This window comes from Grampus griseus (assembly GCF_964374135.1).
Source record: "Grampus griseus genome assembly, chromosome: 6".
Lineage (NCBI taxonomy): Eukaryota > Metazoa > Chordata > Mammalia > Artiodactyla > Delphinidae > Grampus > Grampus griseus.
In genome coordinates this window covers 69027036-69046233 of record NC_139000.1, presented here as the reverse complement: position 1 = coordinate 69046233, position 19198 = coordinate 69027036, and the positions used below count along the sequence as shown (strand labels likewise).

At 39.9% G+C, this 19198-nt stretch overlaps 1 protein-coding gene across 1 annotated transcript in view; it reads right to left on the bottom strand.

Moving 5' to 3' along the window:
* The window catches only part of FOCAD (focadhesin), a 312127-nt gene extending 306984 nt beyond the window's left edge, over positions 1-5143 (bottom strand). The window contains exon 1 of the mRNA XM_082656700.1: positions 5125-5143. The gene's annotated coding sequence lies outside the window, so the exon portion shown is untranslated. The remainder of the gene's footprint in view (positions 1-5124) is intronic.
* Positions 5144-19198: the final 14055 nt, after the last annotated feature.

The window sequence follows — 19198 nt, the reverse complement described above, 5'->3', positions numbered from 1 at the left end:
GTATCTCTCTCCACCCTGGGTATACAATCATCTGGGGTCAACGTCTAGGTGAGTGATTCATCCAACACAACAGTCTCATTGTTCTTGAACACCTTCATGTAACCTCCATTTCATCCATCTACATCCATGGCCAAACCCTACACTCCAACAGCACTCTAAAAATCTAAAACTCCAATATTCTACTCAGACTACAGAGTACTTCTATCCTATCAGCTATCTCCCTTATACCTACCTACACGTGTATATTTACTTCATTCTGACTTCTAATCCCTTGAACCAATTATTTTCTCCCAATCTTTCAGCCTGCTCCTGGCCTGGTCATCACCTCTATCCAGTCTAAACCTCACATGCCATCACTTCAACCACCATCTTGTCAAGACCTTGAATTCCCTTGCATTCCTACCATAGGTACATTATAAAATCCAAATACTGGATCATTCCAACTATTCATAATCTCTAGTTCTACTGAATTTTGCTATAGAAAGTCACACAATTATATGAACTAGTGTCACTACAAATGAATGCTCCTTGCCTAACTGGTAAACTTTCCCAAAATCTCTAGTCAGCTCTTTCTTCCATTCCTGATGGTATTTGACAGCTGACCATTCTCGCCTTCTCAAATTCTCTCCCTCCTTGTCTTCTAGAGCTCCACTGTCTTTCTCAGTCTTTTTCATTGGATCATCTTCCTTATATGGTGGTGCTTCCCAGAGTTCCTCTTCTGTTTTATTCTTTCTTATTCCTCAAACTCCGTCTTAGGTATCACATCCACTCTCAACACTGTTTTCACTACCACTTATATGTCAATAACATTTTAATCTCTACATTACGTAGAATCCCTTTCCTCATCCCCAGACGAATGTGGCCAACTGCCCACTGAATAGCACCAATTGTGTGACCTAAAGGCACGTTCAAGACCGATCTTATTCTCCCATACATGTGATAATCCTCATGTGATTCCTATCTTAGGAAGTCATAAACCTAGGAGGCATCTTTGACTCTACCTGCTCCTCATCCCACATATCCAAGTGGGCACCAACTTCACCATCTTAATATACCTTGCATCCATCCTATCCTCGAGCCCCACTGCATAATTTGGAGTTCTATCATATCTTGCCTTCACAATTGGGCCTTGCTCCACTACAATTCATTCTGCACATTGCCACATAAAACTGATCTTAACTTTCCTCCACTTAAAATCTCTTCCCCATGGACCACCACAGCCTGAAGGATAATGTTCAAAACCTTTAACATGGTGGGGAAGAGGGCCTTTTATTATTTGGTGTTTGTTTACTTATTAAACCTCATCTCTCTATTCTCTCCTTAACACATTAAAGTCTGTGTTTTGTCTGTAACCTGTTCATTTGGCCTTAGTTCTTTCTTGTGCCTACAATGCCTTATCCACCATCCTCACCAAACAATCGCTACTTGCTCTCAAAATTCAGTTCAGATGAAAATGCCTCCAGAAAGCCTCTTCTGAATGTCTTAAAATCTCACACTCACACAGTTTTCCTCTATTCCCCACTATACTCGATGCATACATCTAATTATAATATTTATCTCATTGTATTTTGGCCTTGTCTGTGGCTTCCAAGCAATACTATAAACTCCTGAAGAAAAGTTAGGGACTTGGGACCAGAGCAGATGCTCTGTCTTTACTGAGTGAAAAAATAAATAATGAATACAATATCTTTAACACGTATGAACCTGTAAAAATTCCATTTACTTACATGTTTCAGCAATTTAAAACAACTTTAATAAAAAGTTTCCTCCACTCCCTCCATGTTTTGTCCTAACAGCATATGCTAAAACCTGAAGGTCTGATCGCATAAATCAACCAGTTCAATGACTGTTAAACAGAGTAAAATTCAAAGTAAATTCTGAGAGCAGCAAGGCCAAAGAAAAAGGTTGTCAAAAGAGGAGGGAAAGATACACCCTGGCAGCCAGAAAACCTCATAACAAAACTACAGTTCAACATTCACAATTATAACATTTGTTCAACACGCTTATCAGCCAAATGAGCAGTCACTGTATCTGACCAAAAAGAGATTAGAGGATATATTCTAAAACAACGGAAAGAACTGAAATCTTCAGGTTAGAAGCTTGAATGGAATGTGTCATTGGTCCCAAGTGAAATCATGAATCTTTAAATAAATAATAACAAACTTATCTATGCAGTTTGAATTCTCAACTTCCTTGGGCCTAAAGAAATGAACAATGGAAAATTTTACAGTATTTAATGTCATAGCTTTTGAAATGTCTTCAAAATACATAAAACTAAAGTAACTCAGGCTAACTGAATGAAAGCCAATATAAATTAACAAAATTTTTAAATCATAAATGCAATTATATTACTTTTTATATATTATTACTTTATATATATATTACTTTTTATATATTATAAAATTATATATTACAATTATATTACTAATGTGGCTTGGAACAGGTTAAAAAATTATGAGGCCAGAAGTACTTGGTGGACCCAATTTATAAAAACAACAATGTTCAATCTATTGTTTGAAAAGAGATGGGATCTTCCACATTGCTTGAAAAATCTGTTTCAAATAATTGAAATGGGAGAAAAATGACAAACATCCCTTGTCCTATTAGCTTAGCAAATTTGTTTCCTATCGTGTGGAAATAGTACACACAACCTCCAAACAATTTATCACTAATTGTGAATCAAAGATTTATATTATACTTATATAACTATATCATATTGTATTATATTGCTCATCTCTAGATCTGTAGTAGTTTTAAAAATATATAATACTTATAGATTTCACATCTCCTAAAGAAACATCTATTGCCCACCTGATCAAAGTTTAAATTATCACCCAGGTTTCTTTTTTGAGATAAACTGAGCTCATTGTCATCAATCAAGAAATATTAAGATCAGGTTTTGCTATAGACCCATAAATAACCCTGAAACTACTATTTCCTTACATTTCTTCCAAATATAGTTATAATTTCACTTTTCATTGTGCTTTTCTCCCGAAATTTTAATTTTTTTCCTTCACACAGATATTTTCATATACACCTGAATCCTATGAGTCTCCCCAAATTTTAAATCAGAAGACTCCACTTAGATTTTTGCCCTCAGCTCTAGCACTTCTCATCTTCCCATCTTAATCTGCTCCATTTCTAGAACAAGAAAGATCTAACAAAAGCAAAATTTTTTAAAGTTCAACTTTCTTAAATTTTCCAAACCCCTAATAGTGATAAAGGGGTTTAATTTAATTCACCTAATGGTTTGTGAACAATAGTCAAAAAGTATCACAAGGCTATGAATATTATGTCTCAGAAAAACTATTCTAGAAATTTAACACCTGCAGGAAGGCTAAACGAATTGCTTAATAAGTACCATCAATCAATCAACAAGTGAAAAACTATTGTTACATCTCTATGGGCATTTTTATTCTCAAACTAATGATTTATTTACCTTTTGGTTATCAATTCTCAACTGGAGACACCAATCAATTAAAATCCAGTAAATTTTAGGTTGATAAAATAAATGTTAACAAAGACATGATACTGAAAGACATTAGCCAGGTGATGACAACTACCTAATATTAACCAAGTAAGCAAATAACCAAGGCAGAGGTTTTAGTTACCACTAATCTACTAAAGCAAGTAAAAATGCTTCAAAAATTGCATTCTTATCCAATGTTTTTATATCATATCTTTAAATGTAACATTAAAAAGCTCTTGATTATTACATTTCAAAATTTAGATGAGTCATAGTGCTTTGAGTGCAGGAATTGGATGTGAATCAAAATTGTAAACATGCACTTGCTTGCTAGTCAAAACGTCAATATGGACAGATTCAGGAAGAGTAAAACATATTATCTTAAAATATATCCAGGGTTTTTTAAATGGTCACTTCTCAACTGTTAACACAGTTCAGTAAACATGCAATCTGCCCATCCTGTCCTTGAATATCTCAATATTACTAAATATTTCTAACCCCATCACCTCACTTTATGGATAGGTGCCTGAGACCTAGGGTCTTTAGCGATACTTAGCAGGATTATGCCTCAAGGCCATCATGGTCTGAGGCTTAGCAGAGGTGAAAGTAAGGAAAACTGAATGAGGTCCCAGAAGAGCTGTAGCTTATGATACAGGATCATAAGCTTCTGTGTCTAAATCTAGAACCTGAAATTGAATCATCAAATCGAGACAATAAAACTGGCAGATAAACTGGAAGAAAAAGACAGGGAATGCCCATTTTAGTTTATGGCATAAGACCTTGACCATGAAGGAACACATCAAAAAAGTGTTGAACAGATGAATGATTGATTGCATGATACTTGATAGCATGATTTCACTGATTTTAGAAGCTCCAAATTCAGAAACTAAACTGAGGGATCAGGATGCCATGGCTGAAATTAAAATTCATGGAGAGTAGGGGCAACACAGCGGCAAGTCTCTGCAAATCTTTGTATAGCTGTTGCAGACATTTCAAAACATACATTCATATACGTATGTGATATATAGAGAGGGATACAGATATATACTGTTTCTTCAGGGAATTCCTGCAAATGAGTACAGAGCCAGAGAACCAGGAGGTCTGAAAACAGGCCCTGTTCACCCATAAGCCTTTGCATTAAAGTGGACAGGATCTAAGTGAGTCACTGGAAATCAGGAGGAGACAGTCACCCCAGGACGAGCAGAACAGGGCTGGAATCCCCTGTGCTGCCTTCGAGTAGGGAATCGGTCGGGGGAGAGTGGGACGACTGCAACCTGCTGCAGGAAGGTATGCAAAGATCGCGCCGACCTGTTTCCGACCTGTTTCCTGGATCCCGCTGAGCCCCACCGTAGGCACCAGAGCCGGCCCCACCCAGGCATCCGAGAGCTCTCTAACGTAGAAGGCCTAGTTCTTCAGGAGTTCAGACAGGACAGGACGAGGGCAAACGGCAAGACCTGTCCCCTTCCTGGCCGCCCACACCGCGACGCGGCCCTCTCACCACATGCTCCACTGCCCCATCTCCCATCAGAGCTCCAGGCCCACAGGGCCTCAGCCTCCCTCCCAGCAAGCTGAGTCAGGCCACCGGCGGGTGCGACCCGGCGGCCTCTGTGCTGGAGGCAGCTGCCCGCAGCCTGCCGCCTGCCACCCGCATAGCTTACCTTCTTTCTGCCACAAGCTCAACCCCACGCCGGCTGCCTGACGTGGCCCGCCCCGCCGTCTCGAACGCCTGGGGGCGGGGACTACGGGGAGACAGCCAATGGACTGCAGACGGCAAGGGCCTGCCCCCGCCTCCTCCAACTTCGGCCCGCCCACCCTCGCTCGCGCGCACGCGTGTTCAAGGCCAAGGCCGCGCACTGCGGCTGGAAGGCAGCGTGGGCGGAGAAGCTCAGCTCTGCAGCCGCCTGGGGGCAGGTAGGGCGGCGCGTGCAAGTGCTGGCTGTGGGGCTGCGCCGCAGTGGGGAGTTGGCCCAAGGGAAGGCAGTTTAAAGGAACCCGCCTGGAGATGCCACTGCAGCGTGTCCGGATGGTCCTGTTGGCAGCCTGCCCCTATGCAGCTTTTGGCGGTGCAAAGCAGCTTCTTGGTATTTGGAGATTTTGTTTCCCGGGAAAAAAGTAATACCGATAACATTAGGATTCAGAAATTTTAATACAGACGGCAGACTTGCGGTTTCGTTCTTCTCCTTGTAGCTGCTGCTTGGTATCTTTACTTCAGTTGGCCCGCACAGAACATTGCAGTTCTTGATGCTACAGTGACATTATCCACCTGTTGGGTAGTCCTGCAGGTCGTCCTGGCCCAGGCATTTCTGTTGATTTAATCTGGGGAGAAGTGGCGCCCATAATTGTTACTTTTATTGTTGTTATTATTTTTGTCTAATACTTATTGAGTGTCCACCCATGCATGAACACGCATTTTCATAAGAAGGCTCTAAGACACCTGGCACCATGGAACAGAAGCTAAAAGAGGCAGCAGGAAAAAAAGATGAGGTTATGACAAAATGGAATTCTGATTGTGGATGGCAAAAGTGAAAATTATATACAAGATGAAATAGTTAAGACAAGTTGCTCTAGAGAACCTGACTTACCAGCAGTTTCTAAACCCTAGTGCACCTTTACAAGCATTTGAGGAGGTTTTTTTAAAATACCAGTAGCTGAGCCCCATTTCTAGAGATTCTGTTTTAATAGCTCTGCTGTGGGGCCTTGGCATTGGTCTTTTTCTAAGTTTCCAAAGTGTTTTTAATGTGCTGACAAGTTCTACTTCTCATTTGTAAGAAAGATTTGGTTTCCTATACTCCACTTCAGAAAAGTAATAATATACCACAGACCATCTTCAGTTCTCTCAATAATCTATTATGCATTTATTATGTAAGAATTTATCTAAATTAATTTTGAACCTACTTATATATTCAATCTGTTACCCTTTGAGAGAAAGGAGTGTTATAAGGTTTATAACTGCCTTCTTGATTTTATGGACTTTGATGATATTCCCCTTCAGCCTTTTTTTTTTTGGCTGCGTCAGGTCTTGGCTGCACGTGGACTTTCTCTAGTTGCAGCGAGCGAGGGCTGCTCTTCATTGCGGTGCGTGGGCTTCTCATTGCAGTGGCTTCTCTTGTTGCGGAGCACGGGCTCTAGGCGTGTGGGTGTCAGTACTTGCAGCACGTGGGCTCAGTAGTTGCGACATGCAGCCCCTAGAGCGCGGGCTTTAGTAGTTGTGGCTCGTGGGCTCTAGAGCGCAGGCTCCGTAGTTGTGGCGCACGGGCTTAGTTGCTCCGCGGCATGTGGGATCTTCCCAGACCAGGGATAGAAACCGTGTCCCTTGCATTGGCAGGCAGATTCTTAACCACTTCACCATCAGAGAAGTCCCCCCTGTGCAGCCTTAATAATTCCAAATACAACAGCACTTCTTTTAGGACTATTTTAATTCTTTTTAAAAATTCTTTTTCTTTTAAGAAGATGTTGGGGGGTAGGAGTTTATTAATTTATTTTATTTATTTTTGTTGTGTTGGGTCTTCATTTCTGTGCGAGGGCTTTCTCTAGTTGTGGCAAGCGGGGGCCACTCTTCATCGCGGTGCGCTGGCCTCTCACTATCGTGGCCTCTCGTTGCGGAGCACAGGCTCCAAACACGCAGGCTCAGTAGTTGTGGCTCACGGGCCCAGTTGCTCCGCGGCATGTGGGATCCTCCCAGACCAGGGCTCGAACCCGTGTCCCCTGCATTAGCAGGCAGATTCTCAACCACTGCGCCACCAGGGAAGCCCCTAAAAATTCTTTTTCTATTTCCTTATTTTTTGAGATACATTAGTCAAAGTTACAAATGAACATTTAACTATGTGAACAGCACCTTTCAATGTATGTCAACTCATTTAATCCAACTTTATGAAGCAGGCACAGTTATTACACACATTTTATAAATAATGAAAATTAGGCACAAGGAGTAAAGCATCTTGATCAAGAGGCACTCTGGCTCTCAATAAATAAATGTACTGCATCTGTTATAGAAAGTCTGGTTTTAGGAGTGTTTGGGGAAACGCCCATTTAAAGAAAGATGGTGAGTCTGTGATTTTTCACTTTTGACACTTCCCCTAGATTCTGATTTTGGGCAGGATTGAGGGATTTAGGCTGTTAAACCAAGAACCTAAAACTGACAACAACTTGCTGCAGATCTTGGGCTAGGCTGGAAGCACAAGGGCTCACTCTCTTCTGGGATATACTCACCCTACTTCTGGGATATACTCCTTCTATACATGACTGTAGTTCAGCAAGGATTTTTCTACCTTTTAATTTATTTAATCTATTGCTATACCTGGCACTGTGCTAGATATGAGAGATAGCAAGATGAAATACACAATCCAGAGCCTCAGGGAGCCAGCTCATCCCGGAGATTTATTTGTACAAGACTAGAGGTATAGACTTTTAGAACCAGAAAGGATGTCAGAAGCTGCCAGTCTATGACAAAGTTTTAACTAAGTGCTGAAATGAAAAATAAAGACAATGTATTAAGTTTTCATTAAAATAAATTTATTCAGTGTAAAGGACTGTTCTTTGTGAGGTTATGCTTTGATTTTTTCTGTTAAAAATGTTCTCTCTTTGGGAATATACTGTATAGCACAGGGAACTCTACCTAATGCACTGTGGTGACCTAAATGGAAGGGAAGTCCAAAAGGGAGGGGATATCTGTATGTGTATGGCTGATTGATTCATTTTGTTGTGCAGTGGAGGCTAACACAACATTGTAAAGCAACCATACTCCAATAAAAATTAATTTTAAAAAAAAGAAAAAGTAAATAAAGAGAGCTAAATGCTAAAAAAAATTTTAAATGTAAAAAAAAAAAATGTTCTCTCCTAATAATTAGTAGGTTAAGTTGTTGGGAGTTTTGTTTACTTTAACGACCTTAAAGTCCTGTGTTGATTCTCAAAATTTTTTGATGTTTTTCTGATTTAGTTTAACTGTCCATTGCTGGCGAGGGAAATTAAGATTGCAGAGGGACAAAGTCCAGTTCTCTTTCTACTGCATACCCATTGGAACAGCCCATTTCATGAGCAGGGCTAGAAATGTTTGAAAATAATAATAACAAATTTAAAAAGAAATCAGGATCAAGGTTAGACAACAAAGATTAGAACTGGTTCTGATAGGCCAGCTGTGTTGTTAGCCAGGAAGAGAAGTCTCCTGCCTGCTTAATTAATCAGATTAGCTAAGTAGCTTGGTTTCCTTCTGAGCTGAAAGCAAAGAATGGGGCCTGAGGGAATACAGCTACTGTATGGACTGACATTTTTGTTGTTGTTGTTGTTGTCGTTGTTGTTGGTACTCGGGCCTTTCACTGTTGTGGCGTCTCCCGTTGTGGAGCACAGGCTCCGGACGCGCAGGCTCAGCGGTCATGGCTCACGGGCCTAGCCGCTCCGCGGCATGTGGGATCCTCCTGGACCGGGGCACGAACCCGTGTCCCCTGCATCGGCAGGCAGACTCTCAACCACTGCGCCACCAGGGAAGCCCTGGAGTGACATTTTGATTGGGGTAAGACTAGGAAAAATCAGCTGGACTGAGTAAGGCACACCCATATCTGATATAGATATGTGGAGTCTATATTCCCTGAGAGTCAGCCTGGGGAGAATTTTTGAGAAACAGCAGGGAGAGACTGGACCCGGATGGGGGCCATGGGAGAAGAATCAACTTCATTCATGTAACCTGCAGAGGGTGGTCTAGACCTAATACCAGAAGCCCCAGCTCAGATGGAAATTTCAATTGAAGGATCAAAACAGACTTCAAATCTATATATTATTTTCTGGATAGGCTTAGATCCTACATGCAATACATGCAAATGAACTCTTTGCCTTTTAAATATTCAGGACAAATCACCTTCTTGCAGAGATAAGCAAGCAGACAGCATTTCTCTGTTAAACTCCTTGTATTATTACCCCTGAAGTTGTTAAGCAGTTAGTTCTCTATTGTACCAGACCCTTTAGATAAGTACACTTTTTGAAGTCAGTAGAGAAGGGCCTATTGACTTTAACAACAACAAAAAAAGAAAGAGAGTAAGAAAAATGTGTCCACTCCCAAATCATTAACTGAACTGAAAAGAATATGCTAACAAAAAAAGACACTGTAGTGTGAATCCTGTACTGTAAGAGAAGATCATGTCCCCCACAGCATCAGGAGAGGCACAAAGCCTTGAACTCAGGCCCAAGCATGCTGGGCTAGCTCAACACGCACACACATTCATCAGCAGGAACGAAACTGGGAGGAGAAATTCAGAACTGAGTCACAGGGCTCCACTGTCGACACATAACAGAAAGTAGTCTTATTAGACTTAATTAGATGTGAGTAGATGGCTCCAATGGCTCCCCATTTCTTTTAGAGGAGAAGCCAAAGCCCTTACAAAGGTCAACAAACTATACATGATCAGTCTCCCTGTACCATGCACCTCCATCCCCAACACACACACACACTGCCTGTTAATCTTTGACCTTGCCTTCTACACTCACCCCAGCCAACTCCACTCCAATAACCCTGCCTACTCTCTGCTGCAGGATCTTGGCACTTCCCCCCGCATATTCTCATGACTCATTCCATTGAATCATTCAAGCCTTTGCTGAGATATTACCTCCCGGATAAGGCCTACTCTCTCAGTCAGGGTCCCAGCAGGAAACAGATGGCACAATCAAATTAGGAAAATGGAGAAGCATTTAATAAGGGACTATAAACAAAGGTGTGGGCATGGAATAAAGAGATCACAAGGGAAACTCAGGAACATTGAGGCCCCCAAAATCACCTCTGAGCCTAAAGGGGCAAGAATAAGGAGTAGTTACCAAACATGGAGAAGGCTGTGTACATAGGGGCTACCTGACAGGAATTGGGAGCTTAGGTCAAGGAACACAGCCAGTCCACAGTGACCCAACAGGGAGAGGAGAGCCCAGGAGTTAATACTTTGACCTCCCTCATTCTCCTCTCTCTTTCTGATCTTCTGACACAAGGGAACTAATGATGCTGTTCATATAGGTCCATCTCCTGGGGTACAGTGAAGGGGCAAAAAGAAGATATCTCTCAATCAATCTTACCTTGATTACCTACAACAGTTAGCTTTTGCTGTGTAACAAACTTAGAGGCTTAAAATCACAAATGTTTATATTGCAAAAGCAACCATGTCTAGTCATGGTAAGGGTGGAAAAGGCCCAGGGAAGGGAGGGGCCAAGCACCATGGAAAACTGCTGTGCAAAAACCTGGGGATCAGGAAGCCTGCCATCCAGTGTCTGGCCCAGCATGGAGGCATTAAGCCCATCTCTAGCCTCTTCCAACGGGAGACCGGCAGGGTGCTCCAAGTCTTTCTGATGAACATGATCCAGGATACAGTCACCTACACAGAGTACGCCAAGCCCAAAGCAGTCACAGCCATGGTAGTCTACAAGCTCAAACCCCAAGGATGTACTCTAGGGCTTTGGTGGCTGAGAGTACAGGATCTGCCATACCTCAACATTGAAAAAAAGAGCCCTTTTCAGGGCATCCCATGAAGTCACATGAAGGGTTGTTGTGCATTGCAGAATTGTTAAATCTGAGTAGGTAAAATTAAATAGTGGTTTGCATAAGGCTGCTGAAAGGTAGATGCATTATTATATTGCAATGCAATTACATAACTTAATCCTGGAACATTTTGTCACACTAAGGTGTTGAGAAATCGGGGTTTGTTTTTTTTTAACAAAGCAAAAGAAATAGGTCTTCTAAAAAGGGGTACAATAGATGAGCACAAGCAAATGGTGCTGATAAAAAGACTGGCTACCTAAAAAAACAAACAAACAAAAAAAGAAACATTTATTCATTTTCAGGATCCTATGGGTTGCTTAGGCAATTCTTCTGATATAGGCTGGCTTTTGCTGGTTCCTCCTGAGTCTACTTATGTGTCTGCAGTCAGCTGGCAGCTTGGCTGTTCTAGAATAGCCTCAGCCACCTCATATGTGGTGGCTTGCTCAGTGTCAGCTGGAGCAATAGGGATGATGTAGCCATGTATCCCAATTAACTGTAACCAATCACTTTTCTTACTCATATGACACCATCAGATCCTTGCTAATATCAAGATACATTATTTTGATGGAATTCCCATGTTAAAACAATACCGATTTTTATTTGACCCAGCAGTGTTTCCAGCCCCAGGGGATAGAACAGGATTGATCAAAACCAGAGGTCAGCAAATTTTTTCTGTAATGAGCCAGAAAGTAAATATTTTAGGTTTGTGAACCAAGAGGCAAAATTGAGGATATTATATAGAAACTTAAATAAAAAGAGAGAAAACAAATTTCCACAAAACTTTTATTGATGAAATCCAAAGTGTAATGATAATTGAGCACAATCATTTGTAATTCAGGTCTACTAATGAAAAGAATGGAATTCTTTGTTGGAAGATAATAGTTCATTTAATTGGGATTCAAAGTTTGAATTCCCTGTCATCAAAATCAGTTCCACATATTCATCTGTTAATGCTGATCTGTAAAGTGATTTTATGCATTTCATCTTTGAAAACACCTTTTACACAGAAGATATGGCCAAATACTGATATCAATCTATGAGAGTATGATTTTAATTGAGCATATTTATCACTTGGAAGTAATTTACAGAATTCTATTAGGTTCTTCTCTTGATATTTGCCAATTACCATGTCATTATATTGCAGATTAATCACTTCCAATTGAAGGTTAGGTGGAAGATACTGAGCTGCAAAGTTACATGGATTTTGAAATATGGAAATTTCCTTTCCACATGCATTAAGATCCAAAAATGCTTTTGGAACTGTAGTTTGAGCATAGAGAATACATCTCCTGCAAATTTTTGTGGGAATGAAGATCTTGCTTCTTTTTAAAACTTTGACAGCACAGGAAGTATATTAAACAGCTTGACATTACTTGTGATTCAAGCAGCATCAGTTGTTCTTAAAATGACTTTCCCACAGCATTACATTTGCATATGGGCACTGTCTGCCTTGTAATTTTATATTGAGAAATTGACCAAGTCTGCAGCAAAAGCGAATTTTCAAAACCAGTCAGTGTTCAATAAAAGTGATCGAGGGAAGTTCTCATTTCAAAAAAATTCAGTCTCAGGCCTGAGTTCAAAAATTGCGTTAAAACTACCACTGCTAAGCCATCAAACTGCTGTATAGCAGGGCAAGGCAAAATATTCAGCTTCTATTTTTGACAAAAGTTCACAGAACTGATGATTGTTAAGTCCACCAGAGTAAATGTAGTTTAACATGGAGGCTACTGGTTCAAAAGCACAAGAAATTGAAAAACTTTCTGCAAATGACCCACTGATGAATAACAAGATTAACCACAGGCTTTAAATACCTATCATTTCACAAGCCTTATAAATTTGTTCAGGTAAGCCTTCTCTGCTCCACACATATTTATCACCATCAGATGGAACTCATCTTAGCAGATTCCACTTCAGATTGTACCGAATTAAAGCTTTCTCAGCTTCTTTGAAAATATTCTCATCTATAGTTGTTCCATGCTGACAGTTTATAGAGGCTAATTCTTCAGTCAAACTCAGCATTGACTCCTTGAATAAACAATGTACTGAACGGTATTAGTAACATCTGTCAACTCATCAAGAGACAAGGAAAACCTGTGGAAATCGTTTAATACTTTGTTTTTTAATTAACTATTGATGTTGCTCCCAGTGTCCCCAACTCTTCAAGGAACTGTTCTCAGTGAAAGGCTACTGGTCTTAAACAAGTTTATTTTCTCCAGAAATATGTCTTTAGCTGCTGCAATCAAACATGACTTAATTAACTCACCATCAGTAAACGGCTTTCCTTGCTCGACTAACATGAGTCACTCAGAAATTTACTATGGTTGCAATTTTTTCATTTTTATTTTTGTGGAGAAATTCTGCTGTGATATGTTGCATTTTAAATATGCATATTTTTCTGATCATTGATTTCCTGTGAGTTTGGAACATTGTGATGAATCTGGGAATGTCAATATATAATGTAATCTTTTCACACAGGTATAGTGACTGTACAATAAACACATACTTTGTCAACTATTTTGAAAGCAAAATAATCCATATCCATTGTGCCTTTAAAAGCATGACATAAAAGGTGAGTGATGTCAAAAAAATGGTGCGATAGAAGACCTCAGCGTCCCTTCTCCCACAAAGATCAACAGTTAGACAGTTATCCACAAACAAAAACAGTTCTGGGAGAGCTCTGGGGTCCACTTAAGAAACTTCAGCAACAGGGAACTCTCTGGCGGTCCAGTGGTTAGGACTCTGTGCTTTCATTGCTGAGGGCCTGGGTTCAATCCCTCGTGGGGGAACTAAGATCCCACAAACTGCACAGCACGACCAAAAAAGAAAAAAAAAAAAACAAAAAAACTTCAGCAACACAGTGGAACAAAAACCTGAAAACAACTGCAAGAGAAGAGGGAAGACAGCTTAACTCTGCCTGCTTCACCCCATCCCCCAAGCCAGCATGGCTCAATGCCAAGGGGAAACTTCCCAACTAGAAAGAGTTTCCTTCAGCAGGAAAGGAAGAGTAAGGTGAGTAACTAGCTTCCCCAGCCTTTTGGGACACTGCACAAACATCCCACTTTAGATTCACCCAACCCAGACCTGAAAAGATGAGCCATATAGAGATGGCTAGAAACAAGGAAGAAAAGCAAGGGCTACCAGTAGCAGCCATACAGCTAGAGCAATTACAGTTCAAAGTGACCAGCTTTGCAGATAAACCTGACAGATTTGGCCACAGAAGAAACCAATGGCCCAAACAGCCACTGAGGAGCCCTGAAGATGTCATCACCTTTCACCCCACAGATACTCATCTTCACTGACAACAGCCGCCTGAGTCCCTCCCTGCTCACTTCCCCACCTCTCATCCTACCAGAGCCGGGGGATTGCACTAACTCAGCCCAGGCCTCTGCAGCTCTGTGAATGCAGTCTAGACCTCTGAGTTGAACCACCACTGTACGTACATTCAGGGTTAGCCCTTCCAGCTGTGCACTTGCATGCCACTGGCCTGATGCCTGTCACTGGGCTCCACTGCAATACATATACCCAGGAGGAGACTGTGCAGCCACAGGAGAGCACATCAATGACCAGAGCCCATGCAGGTGCTTGTGGGACCAGATTAGACCCTGTCTTCTGTCACTGGCCTGTACTACTGCTCTCACCTGCAGCTAAGCCCCTCCAGCTAGACATCTGCATGCCCCTGGCCCAGCCCCCATCACTGGCCTTCACTGCCATGCACCCATGGCAAGACCCAGCAGCCATGGTAGTACACAACAACAGTTGGCGTCCCACAGCTTTCAGTGAGTCCATAGTTGGCCCCAGCTCTTGCTGCCTGCCCTGGCCCCCATCACTACATATGTATCTGCAACTGGTCCTTACCACTACATAGATACCTGCAGCTGGCCCTCTGTAATCAGCACTGACTCTGGTCACCACCACTGCCTGCCCTGATCCCTAGAAATAAACATACTAAAACTAACAGGATGTTACAAAAGCATTTCTAAGGGGGCTGTTTATAGCAATAAATGTCTACGTTAAGAAAAAAGAAAGATATCAAAGAACCTAACTTTACACTTTTAAGGAACTAGAAAAAGAAGAACAAACTAAACCCAATGTTAGCAGAAGGAAATAAATGAGAGACCAGAAAAACAATAGAAAAAGTTAATAAAATGAAGAACTGTTTTTTTAAAGATAAACAAAATTGAAAAACCTTTAGCTAGACAAAGAAAAATTAAGAAAAGAATTTAAATAAAATCAGAAATGAAAGAGAATATATTGCAACTGATACCACAGAAATACAAAAGATCATAAGAGACTGCTATGAACAATTATACACCAACAAACTGGAAAAATTCCTAGAAACCCACTACCTACCAAGACTGAATCATGAAGAAATAGAAAATCTGAATAGACCAAAGAGTAAGGAGATTGAATCAGTAATCAAAAAACTCGCAAGAAACAAAAAAGCCCAGGACCAGGTGGTTTTACTAGTAAATTCTCCCAAACATTTAAAGAAAAATTAATGACAATTTTTCTCAAACTCTTCCCAAAAATTTAAAAAGAGGGAACACTAAAAAAATAAAATAAAAGGAGGGAACACTAATAAACACATTTTATGAGGCCAACATTACCCTGATACCAAAACCAGATAAGTAAGGACACTACAAGAAAACTACAGACCAATATCCATAATGAATATAGATACAAAAATTCTCAACAAAATGTTAGCAAACCAAATTCAACAGCACATAAAAAGATTTTATACCATGATCAATCAGGATTTATCCTTGAGATGCAAGGATAGTTCAATATATATAAATCAATAAATGTGATACACCACATTAATAGAATGAAAGATAAAAATCATATGATCATCTCAATAGATGCAGAAAAAAGTGACAAAATACAACAACATTTCATGACAAAAAATGCTCAACAAATCGAGTATACAAGAAACATACCTCAACATAATAAAGGCCATGTATGGGAAACCCACAGCTAACATTATACTCAATGGCAAAAAATTAAAAGCTTTTCCTCTATAATCAGGAACAAGCCAGGGATTCTCACTCTCACTCTTATTCAACATAGTACTGGAAGTCCTAGCCAGAGCAATCAGGCAAGAAAAAGAAATAAAAGGCATTCAACTCCAAAAAGAAGCAGCAAAAGTATCTTTTTCTGCAGATGATATGATCTGATATGTAGTAAATCCTAATGACACCACCAAAAAAATTGTTAGAACTGATCAATGAATTCAGTAAAGTTGCACAATACAAAATCAACATACAGAATCAGTTGGGCATCTATACACTAACAACAAAACATCCAAAAAAGAAATAAAGAAAATAATCCCATTCACAATAATATCAAAAACAATAAAGTATTTAGGAATAAATTTAACCAAAAAGGTGAAAGATCTGTACTGAAAACTACAAAACTCTGACGAAAGAATATGAAAAAGACACAAACAAATGGAAAATTATGCCATGCTCGTGGATTAGAAGAATTAATATTGTTAAAATGTCCATACTGCCCAAAGTCATCTTTATTCAATGAAATCCCTATCAAAATTTCAACTGCTTTTTTCACAGAAATAAAAAAAATCCTAATATTTGTATGAAACCACAAAAGATCCCAAATAGCCAAAGCAATCCGGAGAAAGAAGAACAAAGCTAGAGGCATCAGTTTCTGATTTCAAACTACATGGCAAAGCTATAGTAATCAAAAGAGTGTGGTACTGGCAGAAAAAAAAGGACACATAGACCAATGCAACAAAATCAAGTGCGTAGAAATAAACCCTTGAATATATGGTCAACTGATATTTGACAAGGGAACCAAGAAAACTTAATGGGTAAAGATATTCTCTTCAATAAATGAAGCTGGGGAACCTGGGTAACTACATGCATAAGAATAAAATTGGACCCCTATCTTATACCACTTAAAAGAATAACTCAAAATGGATTAAAGACAAATATAAGAACAGAAACTGTAAAACTCCAAGAAGAAAATGGGAAAATCTCTTCAACAGTGGTCTTGGCAATGATTTTTTGGATATGACACCAGAAACACAGCAACAAAAGCAAAAATTAACAAGTGGGATTACATCAAACTGAAAAGCTTCTGCAGAGCAAAAGAAACACTCAACAAAATGAAAAGGCAACCTATGGAATGGGAGAATGTATTTGCAAATCACGTATCTGATAAGGGGTTAATATTCAAACTATGTAAAGAACTCATATAACTTAACAGCAAAACAAATGGCTATTATCAAAAAGACAAGAGATAACAAGTGTTGGTGAGGGTGTGGAAAAAAGGGGAACATTTGTGCACTGTTGGTGGGAATGCAAATTAGTACAGCCACTATGGAAAATAGTATGGATGTTGCTCAAAAAATTAAAAATAGAACTACCACATGATCCCGCAATCCCACTTCTGGGTATATATACACAGGAAATGAAAACAGGATCTTGAAGAGTTATCTGCATTCCCAAGTTCATTGAAGCATTATTTACCATAGCCAAGATATGGAAACAACATAAGTTTCTGTCAAAGGATGAATGGATAAAGAAGTTGTGGTATATGTAAACACAATGGAATATTATTTAGCCGTGAGAAAGAAGGAAATTCTGAGAACATGGATGAATCTTGAGGGAATTATGCTAAATGAAAGAAATCAGACAGAGAAAGACAAATACTATATGATCTCACTTTTATGTGGAATCTAAAAGAGCCAAACTCATAGAAGCAGAGAGTAAAATGGTGGTTATCAGGGACTGCGAGTGTGGGGGAAATGGGAGATATTGGTCACAGGGTACAAATTTCCAGTTATAAGATGAATTAGTTCTAGGGATCTAAAGTACAGCATGGTAATTATAGTTAATAATATTATATAATTGGAAGTTGCTAAGACAGTAGATCTTAAATAGTCTCACCACAAAAAAGAAATAGTAATTATTTAATGTGATAGAGGTATTAGCTATCTGTGGTGTAATCATTTTGCAATATATAAATGTATCAAATAAATGTATTGCAAACCTTAAACTTACACAATTATGTCTCAATATATTTGCGATATATTTGTGTATGTATTATGTGTCAATGTATTTGTGTCACTATATCTCAGTAAAGCTAGGGAAAAAAGCATGACATATAAAGCTTACTTTTCTTATTTTGACATGATGGATCTGTACTTTTTTTTTTTAAACACATTGTAAAGTAGTAGTTTCTTTATTTTTAGTTTATTTATTTTATTTATTTATTTTGGGCTGTGTTGGGTCTTCGTTGCTGTGCTCAGGCTTTCTCTAGTTGCGACGACCAGGGTCTACTCTTCGTTGTGGTGCACATGCTTCATTGCAGTGGCTTCTCTTGTTGTGGAGCACAGGCTCTAGGTGCACAGGCTTCAGTAGTTGTGGAACGTGGGCTCAGTAGTTGTGGCGCACAGACTTACTCCACAGCATGTGGGATCTTCCCGGACCAAGGCTCGAACCCATGTCCCCTGCATTGGCAGGTGGATTCTTAACCACTGCGCCACCAGGGAAGTCCCTGTACTGATATTTTTAATGTAAAAATTATTCTTAGCTTGCAGGCTCTACAAAAACAGGTGAAGGTCTAGACTTGACCCACACACTGTATTTTACTTACCCTAACCCAAGCCCATTACGGCTATTTTGTTCCCCTTTGCCAGATACTTTCCCAGACTCCATTATAGCAAGGTGTGGCCATGTGATTCGGTTCTGTCCTATGAGACTTACAGAACTATAAGATTTCTAAAGAATTTTCTTTAACCAGAAAAAGAGGGCATTACCAGGAAAAGTCATTTGCCCTTGCTCCTGGCTTTTGTATTTGTGGAGAATGTATGCAAAAGTAGCAATTGGTTGGGAGACTGGGATTGACATATATACACTAATATGTATAAAATGGATAACTAATAAAAACCTGCTGTATAAAAAAAGTAGCAATTGGTTCTGTTGCTGCTTCCTTAGCTATGGTCCTGTCCCCATCCCACCTCACCCCAGATTTAAACATAACCCCTCGCCTAGGCACTTACTTAACTCCAGAGAACTCCCTAGCCCCCTTCTGCCATCTGAGGATAGGACGATAAGTCTGCAACCTGGAGATGGCCCTTACCCTAACCCGATGATGCTGATCTCTGACTTTCAGCTTCCAGAACTGTGAAAAATCAAAATTCTGTTGTTTAAAAGCCACCTAGTCTATGATATTTTGTTATAGCACCCCAAACAGACTAAAAC